Here is a 14,432-nt window from a genome sequence, read left to right as displayed (position 1 = left end):
CACATCTGACCATTGCTCCCTTACTTTGTCTGCTGAGCCCCCCCCCCCCCCAAAACCCACTAACACCCAACTGTACACCACTACCATAGCCCTTACGGGTGAAGGAGGCACCTATATGTGAGCACAGTCAGTTTCCGGTGAGTTTTGGAGGGCTCACAGTTTCCTCCACAAATGTAACAGGTAGGGGGAGATAGAAACCTTGGTCCACCTGCTTGCAGTGCACTGCACCCAACACTAGACTGCTCCAGGGACCTGCATGCTGTTCTAACGGACCTGAGTATAACATCTGAGGCTGGCACAGAGGCTAGCAAGTAATGTTTTTCATCACATTTTTTGGGGGGTGGGAGGAGGTTAGTGACCACTGGGGGAATAAGGGGAGGTCATTCCTGAGTTCCTCCAGTGGTCATCTGGTCATTTGGGACACCTTTATATGCCTTATTCATAATAAAAACAGGTCTAGCTCAAAACGTCTTAAGTTTTAGTCCTGGACGTTTTTGTTTTGTTCCATTATGGGTGAAAAGCATCTACATCTTAAGAATGCCGAAGTCCCGCCCTGAATGCGCCCCTGAAATGCCCCCTTGAGATTTGGACGGACTTCTGATGGACTTCATAGAAAAACGTCTAAAAACAGGTTTCGAAAATTCTGATTTGGACGTTCTTGTGAGAAAAACACCCAAACGCAGACTTATGTCACTTTTTAGATGTTTTTCTCTTTTGAAAATGAGCCTGTTAATCTCCAATATTTTGACTGACTCCTTCCCCTATTTCCTTTTTGTGGTCTAAGAAGGGAATTTTTTTTTTTCGTTTCCTGTATTCAATTATTGCATGTATTGTTTATAAATGAATAAATATAAAAGAAAAAAATGAAAAATTAAAATCTAAGCTCCCAATTTTTTTTTCCGTGCCCTAAATCTGCCTCTGTTGCTACCCACTTTTTATGTTCCCTTAGGGCTTCTTTTACAAGGCCACGCTACTGATTCCCGGTGCAGCAAATGAGAGGAAGCCCATGGCTTCCTCTCATTTGCCACGTAGAAATCGTTAACATGGCTTTGGAAAAGAAGCCCTAAGGGAACATAAAAAGTGGGTAGCAACAGAGGCAGATCTGAAGAGTAAAGTTTTAACAACTGAAAGACGTATGAGTTTGGATAGAGAATACTGCTCGGAGAAGACCAAGAGTTATATATCTATTGAAATTATTTGATACTTTTTGTAACTATTGTACTTTGTTCTAAAGGACTATTTACTTCATTGTTTTCTTATCCCTTTTATTTTGTATACATTTCTACATTTTTGGAGGTCACAATCAATGGGAATTTTATTATAATTAAGAACAATCTTCCAATCACATTTTTGTCTTTAAATCTGCTGTGCCTACCTAATACTAAATATTAAAACTGAAGCCTGCCATCAAGGAACCCTTTAATAGTCTATGGGGTCCTTTTATAAACATAAAGGAATCCTGTTCAGAAGGAATGGATCCTAAGGAGCTTAGCCGAGATTGGGTGGCAGAGCCGGTGGCGGGAGGTGGGGATGGTGCTGGGCAGACTTATACGGTCTGTGCCAGAGCCAGTGGTGGGAGGTGGGACTGGTGGTTGGGAGGTGGGGATAGTGCTGGGCAGACTTATACGGTCTGTGCCAGAACCGGTGGTGGGAGGCGGGGCTGGTGGTTGGGAGGCGGGGATAGTGCTGGGCAGACTTATACGGTCTGTGCCCTGAAAAGGACAGGTACAAATCAAGGTAAGGTATACACAAAAAGTAGCACATATGAGTTTATCTTGTTGGGCAGACTGGATGGACCGTGCAGGTCTTTTTCTGCCGTCATCTACTATGTTACTATGTTACTATGTTTTACTAAGGTGCACTGAAAAATGGCCTGCGCTAGTGTAAGCACGGGTTTTGGGCACGCGCAGATTCATTTTTCACTGTGCCTGTAAAAAATGCCTTTTTAAAAATTTTTGCCAAAAATGGACGTGTAGCAAAATCAAAATTGGTGCACGTCCATTTTGGGTGTGCGACCTTACCGCCAGCCATTGGCTTAGCAATAAGGTCTCACACGTTAACCGGGCAGTAATGACCTACACACATAGAAAGCCACTTGGCAAAAATATTTTTCAGACGCGCCACTCGGTAGCTGGGCGGTAACTCCAAATTGGCATACGTTTGCCATGAGTAAGCACCTACATAGCTTAGTAAAAGGGCCCCTCTGTGCTTGAGAGAGAAGGTCAGGGCCGGTCTTAGGCAGAGGCGACCAAGGCGACCGCTTAGGGCCCCGCGCCTAAGGGGGCCCCGCACGGCGCGCCTAAGGGGGCCCCACGCAGCGCCTTAACTCTGCCTCGCTCGTGCCTCCGCTCCGACCTCCGCCGCTGCTCGCCTTAGTCGCCTGAGATGATCCCCATTCCCGCGGCTCGGCCACTCCGCTCCCGCCACCACCGGCGCGGCATCCACCCCCGGCTTTGGCCCGCTACTAATTGTAGTGGACTTGAACTGAATAATTTCTGGGGAGGGGAAGTTTCATGATAGCATTGTGCTTATTATTTCGATCAGGTTTTTTTGTACAAGTTTAGCTTCATTTGTCTTTATTTGAAATTTCGTAAATAAAAAAATGTTCTAAAAATGGAATAATCTTATCAATGGGGTGGAGCTAGGGTTGGGGCGGGGCTAGGGTAGGCGGGGCTAGGATGGGGCCCCACCAAATTGGTCTGCATAGGGCCCCGCACTTGCTAAGACCGGCCCTGGAGAAGGTATTGGGAGATTTGAGGTACTATAGCTACAGACGTTACTTAAACTGTTTGTGGTATCTCTCAGCCCCACTGATTTGAAAGGTCCTCTACATAGAGATGTCAGTGCATGCTATCCCATGAAGAGTCCAGTGTAGAGGATAGCATCATGCTTATTGAAACCTGCAATGTACTGTGTGGGACAAGACTGAGGGCAAGAGAAAAAATGCAGTCTGGCTAATATTCAGCCAGCGACGGTCAGCATTTTTGTAAACACTGACTGTTGACAGATAGATTAGCCCTGGATATTCAGTGTTGGGCTATGTGCGAGCTATGGAAGTGAATATCTGGGGCTAATTTTCCTGATGCTGGCCACCGGGGCTTATGTTGGTCCTGATACTGGCCACCAGGGCTTATGTGGATCCTGGCTGATATTCTGCCAGGGCCCACATAAGGCCGGGACCTGCACAACATTTTTTGCACTCAAAAACCTCTCGATCCCCCTCCTGCCCCCCCCCCCCCAACAAAGCCTGATATTCAGTGCCAGCACCTGCCCAGCAGAGAGGAGGAGTAGCCTAGTGGTTAGTGCAGTGGACTTTGATCCTGTGGAGCTGGGTTCAGTTCCCACTGCAGCTCCTTATGACTCTGGGCAAGTCACTTACATAAGTACATAAGTATTGCCATACTGGGAAAGACCAAAGGTCCATCGAGCCCCACATCCTGTTTCCAACAGTGGCCAATCCAGGTCACAAATACCTGGCAAGATCCCAAAAAGTACAAAACATTCTATACTGCTTATCCCAGAAATAGTGCATTTTTCCCATCTATTTAATAATGGTCTATGGACTTTTCCTTTAGGAAGCCGTCCAAACATTTTTAAAACTCCGCTAATCTAATCGCCTTTACCACATTCTCTGGCAACGAAGTCTAGAGTTTAATTATACGTTGAGTGAAGAAACATTTTCTCCGATTCATTTTAAGTTTACTACAATGTAGCTTCATCGCATGCCCCCTAGTCCTAGTATTTTTGGAAAGCGTAAACAGACGCTTCACATCTACCCGTTCAACTCCACTCATTATTGTATAGACCTTTATCATATCTCCTCTCAGTTTCTTCAAGCTGATTTTCTTTTTCTTCATTCCTTTCTAGGGTGTAGCCAGGCTGTAATTTGAGTCAATTAAAGATAAGGCAGTGTGATAACTTGAATCCTGTGCAAGTAGTTTTCGGTTTCTAACTCTAAAGTCAAGTTGAGCAGGGGTACACTCAATGGACTGCTTACTGGAAGAGGAATAAAGGCTATTGTAGTAAAGCTTAGAAGGTGTTACACAATTAAAAGTGGGAGACTGGTCTAAAATTTCACGGGAAGAGAGTTTATTTGGTGTATTTGGCATATACTGATTCTCTAGGTTGAAGCTTTTTAGCATATGATGATTTTATTCAGGTCCATTGCTGGGCCTGCTGATGACCTGGGCAGTCTGCAATGCCTTTACCACATTCTCTGGCAACGTTTAGTGAAGAAATATTTTCTCCGATTCATTTTAAGGTTACTACATTGTAGCTTCATCGCATGCCCCCTAGTCCTAGTATTTTTGGAAAGCATAAACAGACGCGTCACATCTACCAGTTCTACTCCACTCATTATTTTATAGACCTCAATCATATCTCCTCTCAGCCGCCTTTTCTCCAAGCTGAAGAGCCCTAGCTGCTTTAGCCTTTCCTCATAGGGAAGCTGACCCATCCCCTTTATCATTTTCATTGCCCTTCTCTGTACCTTTTCTAATTCCACTATATCTTTTTTGAGATACGGTGACCTGAATTGAACACAATATTTGAGGTGCGGTCGCAACATGGAGCAATACAAAGGCATTATAACATCCTCATTTTTGTTTTCCATTCCTTTCCTAGTAATACCTAACATTCTATTTGCTTTCTTAGCCACAGCAGCACACTGAGCAGAAGGTTTCAACGTATCATCAACGATGACACCTAGATCTCTTTCTTGGTCCGTGACTCCTAACGTGGAACCTTGCATGACATAGGTACAAATAAGTAATTGTATATACTACTTAAACTGCTTTGAATGTAGTTGCAAAAACCATAGAAAGGTGGTATATCAAGTCCCATTTCCCTTTCCCCATTTCCCCTAAGCAGCCTTATTTAGGACAGCTCAAAAGCTGTCCTAAATTAGGCTGCTTAGCACATAACCTGGGCTTCTTCCTAATATCGCCCCCCCCCCCCTTTTTTTGGTAGCTGTCAGAGGTGATATTCAGGGGCACTGCCCACTTTTGTGCTGCTGAATATTAGGGATTGGGTGACAAAAGATGATTTAAGCAGCAGAAGCCTCTCCTGCCTGCTTAAATAGCTTCCAGCATCAGCCAGAATATGTATGAGACCCACTTTGTTCTTTTCAAGTTTATTCTACATTTAATATACGGCCCTAGGATACACCATCTGAGCAGTTATCAATTTAAAATTAAGGAAAGGAAGATATGGACAAAAACTACAATTAATGATAGGAAAGAACAGGCAGAAATGAGGGAAGAAAAGAATTAAAGACAGAAGAATTCAAACAAATAGACTACTGGCAGTTGGTGCCCAACCTCAAGGAGGGTGGAGGGCAGGGCCGGTCTTAGCAAGTGCGGGGCCCTATACAGACCAATTTGATGGGGCCCCACCCTAGCCCTGCCCCCATCCTAACTCCGCCCCCATCCTAGCTCCACCCCCCACCCTAGCTCCACCCCCACCCTCCGAGCTCCCGGGCCGCTCCCTCTGAGCTCCAAGGCCCCCAGCTCCAGGGCTTCCTCCCCTAGGGCTCCCAGCTCCAAGGCCCCCCTCCCTCCCTCCCGGTCATTTTTTAACACCCCCCTCCAAAATCCAGTACTAGGTATGCCGAGAATACAAAACACTCAGGACCTATTGAGCAATTCTACCATACCATAAGCAGTCATTTCTACGAATCACACAAAGAAAAGGAAAACATCTTAAAACACTACAGTGAGCACTAGAACATCAATTCACCTATTGTAAAACGAAACCAGACAGAATAGTACAGATCGTCGATCCTGCACAGTCAATGCCAATTGAAAGCCATGTCTTTTTCACAAACACAGATACACCCTAATCCACTATAGAATAAGTAGTAATATTTAAACTTTCTATTTAGACAAAAATTAAACTGAACCCCCAATGCCAGACTCTGCATACAATGCAACACCACAGAAACAGAAACTGTCCCCTAGTACTGTGCAAAATATAAAGACAGCAGATGTAAATTTGAAAAAAAACTAACAAATACCAATCACCACTTTACAAATTAACAAACAGATATAAAACAAATATAGAACATAAAATAATACCATTTTATTGGACTAATAGATTTAGCTTTCAGAGGCCAAAACATCCTTCCTCAGGTCAATACAGTATAGTACTGACCTGAGGAAGGGGGTTTTGTTCTCCGAAAGTTAGCCAAAATGTATTAAAATTAGTCCAATAAAAAGATTACCTTGTTTACATGTTCTATTATAAACATTTATTAACACATCTACAATACTACTGTATCCTAAAGCAAAAAAAATTAAAATATATATTTTATTTACAGTTTGTTGTATCTGGTTTCTGCTTTCCTCATCTTCTTTTCACTGTCTTCCTTCTGACCTCAGGCGCGACGCGCGGGGCCCCCCTGAGCGCGAGGCCCTATGCGGCTGCCTCGGTCGCCTCGCCTTAAGACCGGCCCTGGTGGAGGGAGGGAGCCCAGCTTTAACAGGAGGCAAATATCTTTATCAGATCAAGTGGGAAAACCACCCCTGATATTTCTGTACAACACTATAAATTTGCTGTCAATCAGTGGCGTACCAAGGGGGGGGGCAGTGGGGGCGGTCCGCCCCGGGTGCCAGTGGGTGGGGGGTGCTCCGCTCCCGCCGCCTCCTGTGGCTGTTCCCGCGGCGCCGCATTAAAAAAACCGGCGAAGCAGCGTCGCAGGCAGTGCCTCGTGCCCTGCTTGTAAAAAAAAAAATCAAATCTCCTTCCTTCTCCTCCTCGTCTTGACGTCTTGACGTCGACTCGGGCCTTCCAATCAAGTCGACGTCAAGACGAGGAGAAGGAAGGAGATTTGATTTTTTTTTTTAAAGCAGGGCACGAGGCGCTGCCTGCGACGCTGCTTCGCCGGTTTTAACAGGACTGAGGAGGGGAAGGAGAGGGGCGAAAGGGACTCGGGTGGGGGTGTTCAGAGGGGAGAAGGGGACTGGGGAAGGGGTCTCAGACAGGGGAGGGGAGAAGGGGACTGGGGTGGGGGTGTTCAGAGGGGAAAAGGGGAGGGGAGAAGGGGACTGGGGTGGGGGTCTCAGACGGGGGGAGGGGAGAAGGGGACTGGGGTGGGGGTGTTCAGAGGAGAGAAGGGGACTGGGGTGGGGGTCTCAGACAGGGGAGGGGAGAAGGGGACTGTGGTGGGGGTCTCAGACAGGAGAAGGGGAGGGGAGAAGGGGACTGGGGTGGGGGTGTTCAGAGGGGAGAAGGGGGCTGGAACTGGGGGCTGAAAAAAGGGGCAGAGAGAGAGAGGAGACAGATCCTAGATAGAAGGGGGAGCGAGAGGGAGGGCAGACCAGCGCTGCGTAACCCTAGTAGCGCTTTAGAAATGTTAAGTAGTAGTAGTAGTAGACCCTGGATGGATGGGAGAGGGAGGGCAAATGGTGGATTGAAGGGGCAGAGAGAAAGGGCAGGCAGTGGATGGAAGGGACGGCAGAGAGGGCAGACACTGGATGGCAGAGAGAGAGAGAGAGTGAAGACAGATGCTGGATGGAAGGAAGACGGTGAAAAGAAGATGAGGAAAGCAGAAACCAGAGACAACAAACTGTAAATAAAATATATTTTTTTATTTTTTTTGCTTTAGGATAAAGTATTGTAGATGTGTTAAATGTTTATAATAGAACATGTAAATAAGGTAATCTTTTTATTGGACTAATTTTAATACATTTTGACTAACTTTCAGAGAACAAAACCCCCTTCCTCAGGTCAGGATAGGATACTGTAACAGCACTATACTGTACTGACCCGAGGACGGAGGTTTTGGCCTCTGAAAGCTAAATGTATTAGTCCAATAAAATGGTATTATTTTACTTTCTATATTTGTTTTATTTCTATTTGTTAATTTGTAAAGTGGTGATTGGTACTTGTTAGTTTTTTTCAAATTTACATCTGCTGTCTTTATATTTTGCACAGTACTAGGGGACATTTTCTGTTTCTGTGGTGTTGCATTGTATGCAGAGTCTGGCATTGGGGGTTCAGTTTAATTTTTGTCTAAATAGAAAGTTTATGATTACTTATTCTATAGTGGATTAGGGTGTATCTGTGTTTGTGAAAAAGACATGGCTTTCGGTTGGCATTGACTGTGCAGGATCTATGATCTGTACTATTCTGTCTGGTTTCGTTTTACAATAGGTGAATTGATGTTCTAGTGCTCACTGTAGTGTTTAAGATGCTTTCCTTTTCCTTGTGTGACTCGTAGAAATGACTGCTTATGGTATGGTAGAATTGCTCTATAGGTCCTGAGTGTTTTGTATTCTCGGCATGCCTAGTACTGGATTTTGGAGAGGGGTGTTAAAAATGACCGGCCCCGGGTGTCAACTACCCTAGGTACGCCACTGCTGTCAATAACAAGATGCTTTACTTTGGAGTGATAGATTTATAATTTTCTTTTTCTTCATTCCTTCCTAGGGTGTAGCCAGGCTGTAATTTGAGTCTATTAAAGATAAGGCAGTGTGATAACTTGAATGGTGTGCAAACAATTTTCGGTTTTCTAGCTCTAAAGTCAAGTTCAGCAGGGGTACAATCAATGGACTGCTTAGTGGAAGAGGAATAAAGGCTATTGTAGTAAAGCTTAAAAGGTGTTACACAATTAAAAGTGGGAGACTGGTCTAAACTTTCACGTGAAGAGAGTTTATTTGGTGTATTTGGCATATACTGATTCTCTAGGCTGAAGCTTTTTTTTAGCATATGATGATTGTTTTTATTCAGGTCCTTTGCTGGGTCTGCCGGTGACCTGGGCAGTCTGCAATGCACATTTGGGCTGGCTTGGATAATGCCACTGAGCGTCTAGGTTCCTCCTAATAACATGGACCCAAGCAAGTGGCTGTGTAAGAGCTCAAAAGAGCTCCTGCTACTACAGCTACCGTATTGGTTGTGGCGGGATACAGCACAGATGTCTTGCCCCTCAACAAGGTGCATTGGCCCTAGGTGGTCACCTGTCTTACCTGTACTGGCTTTAATCGTAAAGGTCAACAAATAACTTTTTTTGCCAGAAATATTTTTGTAATCTCAAATTTTGGTGATTTGACCCAATGTTTATCCTAGGATGCACAGTAAACTGTTGACACTTCTTTCCTTATATTATATATTTAGGTATAATAAACCATGAAATACCTAACTAGTACATTTTATATAAAGTAAGCGAACATTAAAAGTTATTTAGAATTTTTTAAGGAGTGCACAATTCACACATAGGTCACAGAAGGGTTAAGTGACTTGCCCAGAGTCACAAGGAGCTGCCTGTGCCTGAAGTGGGAACTGAACTCAGTTCCTCAAGACCAAAGTCCACCACCCTAACCACTAGGCCACTCCTCCACTCCATTGTTTAAATGTAAATGCTTTGCCTTTCTTTGCTCTGTTTAAATACAAGGCAAATGAGCTGCTTTGTTCTAAGTGCAAGGCAAAGGGAAATAGCTGCACCCCTCACAGCAAAAATTTACCTGAGGTTGCTTTGCTTTGCTTGCTTTGGTAGCAAGACTAATGAGCCGCTTTGTTTTAAGTGTAAGGCAAAGGGACATAAATGCACGTACCGCTAGATACCGCCCCCACCGCCCCCACTGCCCCCCCCCCCCTTGGTACGCCACTGGGCGGAGGTATAGCTATAATTTATAAATCTCATTTCACAGTTACAACAACAGCTGAATTGATCCTCCCCCAACTCGAGATAGCCTCAGTTAGAATCACCCACCCTAACCTGCATGATCAACTAAACATTATCCTATTTTATAGACCCCTGGCTAACTGGCAAGATGCACAAATACACTTTACAGACTTCATATCAAATACTTGTTTGTCATCCCAGAATATTCTCATAGCAGGAGACATCAACCTTCATCTTGAAGATACTTATACAAATAACGTACACAAACTCAAGGAATTCCTCAATCTATGGGAGATCCATTGGCCTAACATGCAACCCACCCACAAAAAAGGGCACATGCTAGACATCATAACTCACAAATTTTCATCAGAAGCGAACCTCACAATCAATGACACAAAATGGACAGTCACACCATGGTCAGATCACTACAAGGCAAACACCTCCCTCCTCTGGAAAATAAAAAAGACAAAACAAAAAACAAGAAAAAAGAACCTATACTACAAGAGGCAAAATAGACCCTCTAATATTCTGGCAACAAATATAAACCGATGAATGGGCAACAACCACAGAATCACCCCAATTTTTACAAGAATGGGATGTCAGATGCAGAACAGTTCTAGACAAAATAGCACCGCTCCAAACTAGAACCTCACACAGGAAAAGCTCAATCCCATGGTTTAACGAAGAACTGAAAGAACTAAAAACACAGGTCAGAAGACTAGAAAGAGCATGGAGCAAAAAAAAAAGATGAACACACACTCAAAGAATGGAAACAACTACAAAGAAAATACAAATACAACATCAGACAAACCAAAAGAACGTACTACAAAACTGTAATAGGACCAAATTACAAGGACACACACAAACTCTTTTCGCTTGTAAACAATCTCCTAAACACCACAAGGGTTACCTCGAACAGCATAGATACCCCATCGGCAACCAACCTAGCAAACTACTTCAATGAAAAAAATCAAAAAGCTCCGACGCATGATACCAAATAACACTATTGAGTACACAAACATCCTTGAATGTCTAGACCCAAAACCTGGGGAATACCCAGCCGATCGATCATGGACCAACTTTGATTTGATCTCAGTAGATGAACTCACTCAATGGCTCAGAAAATATTCCAAATCTCAATGCAAACTTGACATTTGCCCTACCAGCCTAATAAGAGCCGTACCTAAACAATTCAAAAAAGACCTCACGAACCAAATAAACCATAGACTCCTAATGGTCTCTTCCCCACAGAAAAGGGAAATATCTTACTCACTCCGCTGCCAAAAGATGCTAAGAAAAGCACAATGGACCTAACCAACTACCGACCAGTCACCTCCATCCCACTTACAACAAAATTGATGGAAGGCATAGTGACAAAACAACTCACGGAATACCTAACCAAACACTCAATTCTACATGAGTCCCAGTCAGGATTTCGATCAAATCATAGTACTGAAACTGTATTTGTGTCTGCAATGAATTCATTCAAAAAAACAATCGCAACCGGCAAGAACATACTCATACTACAATTCGATATGTCTAGTGCTATCGACATGGTGGATCATGGAATGTTACTACACCTGCTAGAACACTTCGGAATCAGAGGCCCAGTTCTCAAATGGTTCAAAGGATTCCTCACCACCAGATCCTACCAAGTAATAACGAATACTGACAGATCACTACCTTGGATACCAGAATGTGGAGTTCCTCAAGGATCCCCCCTCTCAACAACCATCTTCAACCTAATGATGATACCATTAGCCAAACTCCTAGCTGATCAAAACCTAAACCCCTACATATATGCTGATGACTTTACGATCTTTATCCCATTTAAAAGTGACTTAAACGAAATAACCAACGAAATCAACCAGAGCTTCCAAATCATGCACTCTTGGGCGGACTCATTCCAGTTAAAACTCAACGCAGAAAAAACCCAATGTCTAGTTCTCACTTCACAATATAACACAAACAATTACATCACTATAACCACACCCTACTGCACACTTCCCATCTCAGAAAATCTGAAAATTCTTGGAGTTACTATTGACCGAAACCTCACACTCAATACCCACATGAAGAATACAATGAAAAAAATGTTCCAATCGATGTGGAAACTCAAAAGATTAAAACCTTTTTTCCCAAGAAACATCTTCCGCACCCTAGTACAGTCACTAGTGATAAGCCACCTGGACTATTGTAACGCTCTGTACACAGGCTGCAAAGAACAGACCATTAAAAAACTCCAAACAGCCCAGAACACCGCAGCCAGACTCATTTTTGGAAAACCTAAATATGAAAGTGCGAAGCCCCTAAGAGAGCAACTGCACTGGCTTCCGCTCAAGGAACGAATTAAGTTCAAGATCTGCACGACCGTACACAAAATTATTCACACAGATGCCCCACTTTATATGTTAAACCTAGTGACTTACCGCCCAGAAACGCCAAAAGATCAGCCCGCAAATTCCTCAATCTGAACTTCCCCAGCTGTAAAGGAATGAAATACAAGCAGGCCTATGCTACTACCTTTGAGTAGAAAAGCACACAGTTTTGGAACGCAGTACCCATGGTCTTGAAAACCATGGACAATCTAACTAGCTTTCGCAAAGCTTTGAAGACACATCTTTTCAATAAAGCCTACAAGAAACATCCTTAACGAAACAAACCATTCCTTAAACCACCCAAGTACATTAAAAAAAAACACCTCTCACATGACCTTACCTAACACCTGCCACCTAAACCCTCTTTACCTTCAACTTACTACCGACTGTATTTCAAACCATGTAACGACTATATCATTACAACACACTGTAAGCCACATTGAGCCTGCAAAAAGGTGGGATAATGTGGGGTACAAATGCAATAAATAAATAAAGTAAGTGATTGCTGAGTGTGCTTTAGAAAGACTATTTACTTTGGTGAAGGGTGTGGACCGAGTATTTGTTTGCTCTACTTCGGCTACAACCAGTGACACATTTTTTCATCGTTTCTTAGAACTGTCTCTGATGAGACTTCCTTCTTCAGATAAGAGCAGTACAGTGATTTGCTTAGTTTTGTTTCAGTGTGCTGATTGGAACTGCTGTTTTAATATTTACTTTGTCTTTACATTTATATTAATTGCTATATTTGTGCATACTTTAGCATCTCCTGTGCCTTTCTATGTTTGTCACTGCTGTGCTTTATGATGGTGATATACTGTATGTTGCTGGTTGAATGATGGATATCATTATATAGTGCAGATTGATTTGTAAGGTTTGCACTTATGAGGACATAAGTGGTGCAATGATGGCTCTCTACTCACTCAGTCACTTAGGGGCCCTTATACTAAGTTGCATAAGCATCTACACAGGCCCAACGCATGCCAAAATGGAGTTACCACCCGGCTACCATTTGGCTGTTTTGGTAATTTCATTTTTTGGCGCGTGTCCAATATGCGTGTCTGAAAAAGAATTTTTATTCGGACGTGTGTATTGGACGTGCGCCAAGTGGCATTTGACATGTGTAGGTCATTACCACCCAGTTACTGCGTGAGTCTTTACCGCTAGGTCAATGGCTGGTGGTAAGGTCTCAGACCCAAATTGGATGCGCGGTAATTTTGATTTTGCCGCATATCCATTTTCGGCAAAAACTTTTAAAAGACCTTTTTTACAGGCATGCTGAAAAATGGATTGGCGTGTGCCCAAAACCCACGCCTACACTACCACAAGCCATTTTTTCAGTGCACCTTAGTAAAAGGATCCCTTACTTTATGACTGATATGTGAACTGAACACTCTTTAAAAAATTCTAAAAATTCTAAATAACTTTTAATGTTTGCTTACTTTAATTTACATATACATACTAATTAGGCATTTCATTGTTTATTCAGTTCAAATCAATTCTTGTATACCGCTAATATCCCCTCTACAGGGTTCAGTGTAGTTTACAATCTAGGTGAGACAAAAGCAGATTGTGTTAGTGTGAGGTATGAGAAACATTAGAGAACATTGCTGTAATGCATGACACTAAAAACATTAATAGAAAGGATAATACTAGGACAGCGGCTAAGCTACAGCTGGCTCCCTTTTAGGACCACCTCATGCTGAAGGTGGAGGTGGAGAGGACAGGAGGGAGCAAGAGAGGGCTGGGGTTGTAGAGGGGATATGCAGATGTCCTGCAGAATGACTGTAAGGCAGCTGTGGTCAGATAGAAAAGGGAGCGCCAGAAGCCACCCTGAGGGGGTGGGGGTGGGGTGGCCAGAAGGTTGGCAGAAGGGTGGTAGAAGATGGATGGGGGGAGAGGGGTGGGAGAAACACTGAGACGATTTACAGAATGGGCGACCCTCAGACAGAAGTAGCCCCAGGAGGAACCCTGGACCACATGGTGCATTCCAAGTGTCAATGATCAATGTGTTCTGCAATTCACATTAATTCTCGCAACTAGCTGTGCTCTTCATTGATGTACAAACCGAGTGTTCCTCTGCTAAGAGTCACACGCAGGTGTGCGAGGCTTTCCCTTACAGGCTTCATCTCACGAGGAGTGGGGAGATGCGTTTCTTGGACGCCCTCCATGGTCACGGGTTGACAGAGACCAACAGAAGGAAAAAATAAGACAGAAACTTCTAGTCCAAGCATTTGGCCCCAGAACCTCCCGAATGAGGATTGATGGCGCAAGAGGAGAGGAGGCAGCGGGACCTCCTTTCTCCCGCTGACCCGGGCATCCGCCGTGTACAGTGGCTCTGGTTGAACCAGGGAATCACCCTGGAGAAGGCTGTGAGGATATGCAGATGGGCTATAAGTCCTCCACAGTACCTGAAAGGCAGCTGCTGGAAACACTGG

At 43.9% G+C, this 14,432-nt stretch overlaps 1 pseudogene; it reads right to left on the bottom strand.

Annotated features, from left to right (window-relative positions):
• Nucleotides 1-13,931: 13,931 nt before the first annotated feature.
• Nucleotides 13,932-14,085, bottom strand: LOC115482326 (annotated as a pseudogene).
• Nucleotides 14,086-14,432: the final 347 nt, after the last annotated feature.

The sequence above is a fragment of the Microcaecilia unicolor genome, chromosome 12, assembly GCF_901765095.1.
Source record: "Microcaecilia unicolor chromosome 12, aMicUni1.1, whole genome shotgun sequence".
Classification (NCBI taxonomy): Eukaryota; Metazoa; Chordata; class Amphibia; order Gymnophiona; family Siphonopidae; genus Microcaecilia; species Microcaecilia unicolor.
The sequence above is the reverse complement of the archived record's forward strand: the minus strand, read 5'-3'. Positions and strand labels throughout refer to the sequence as shown.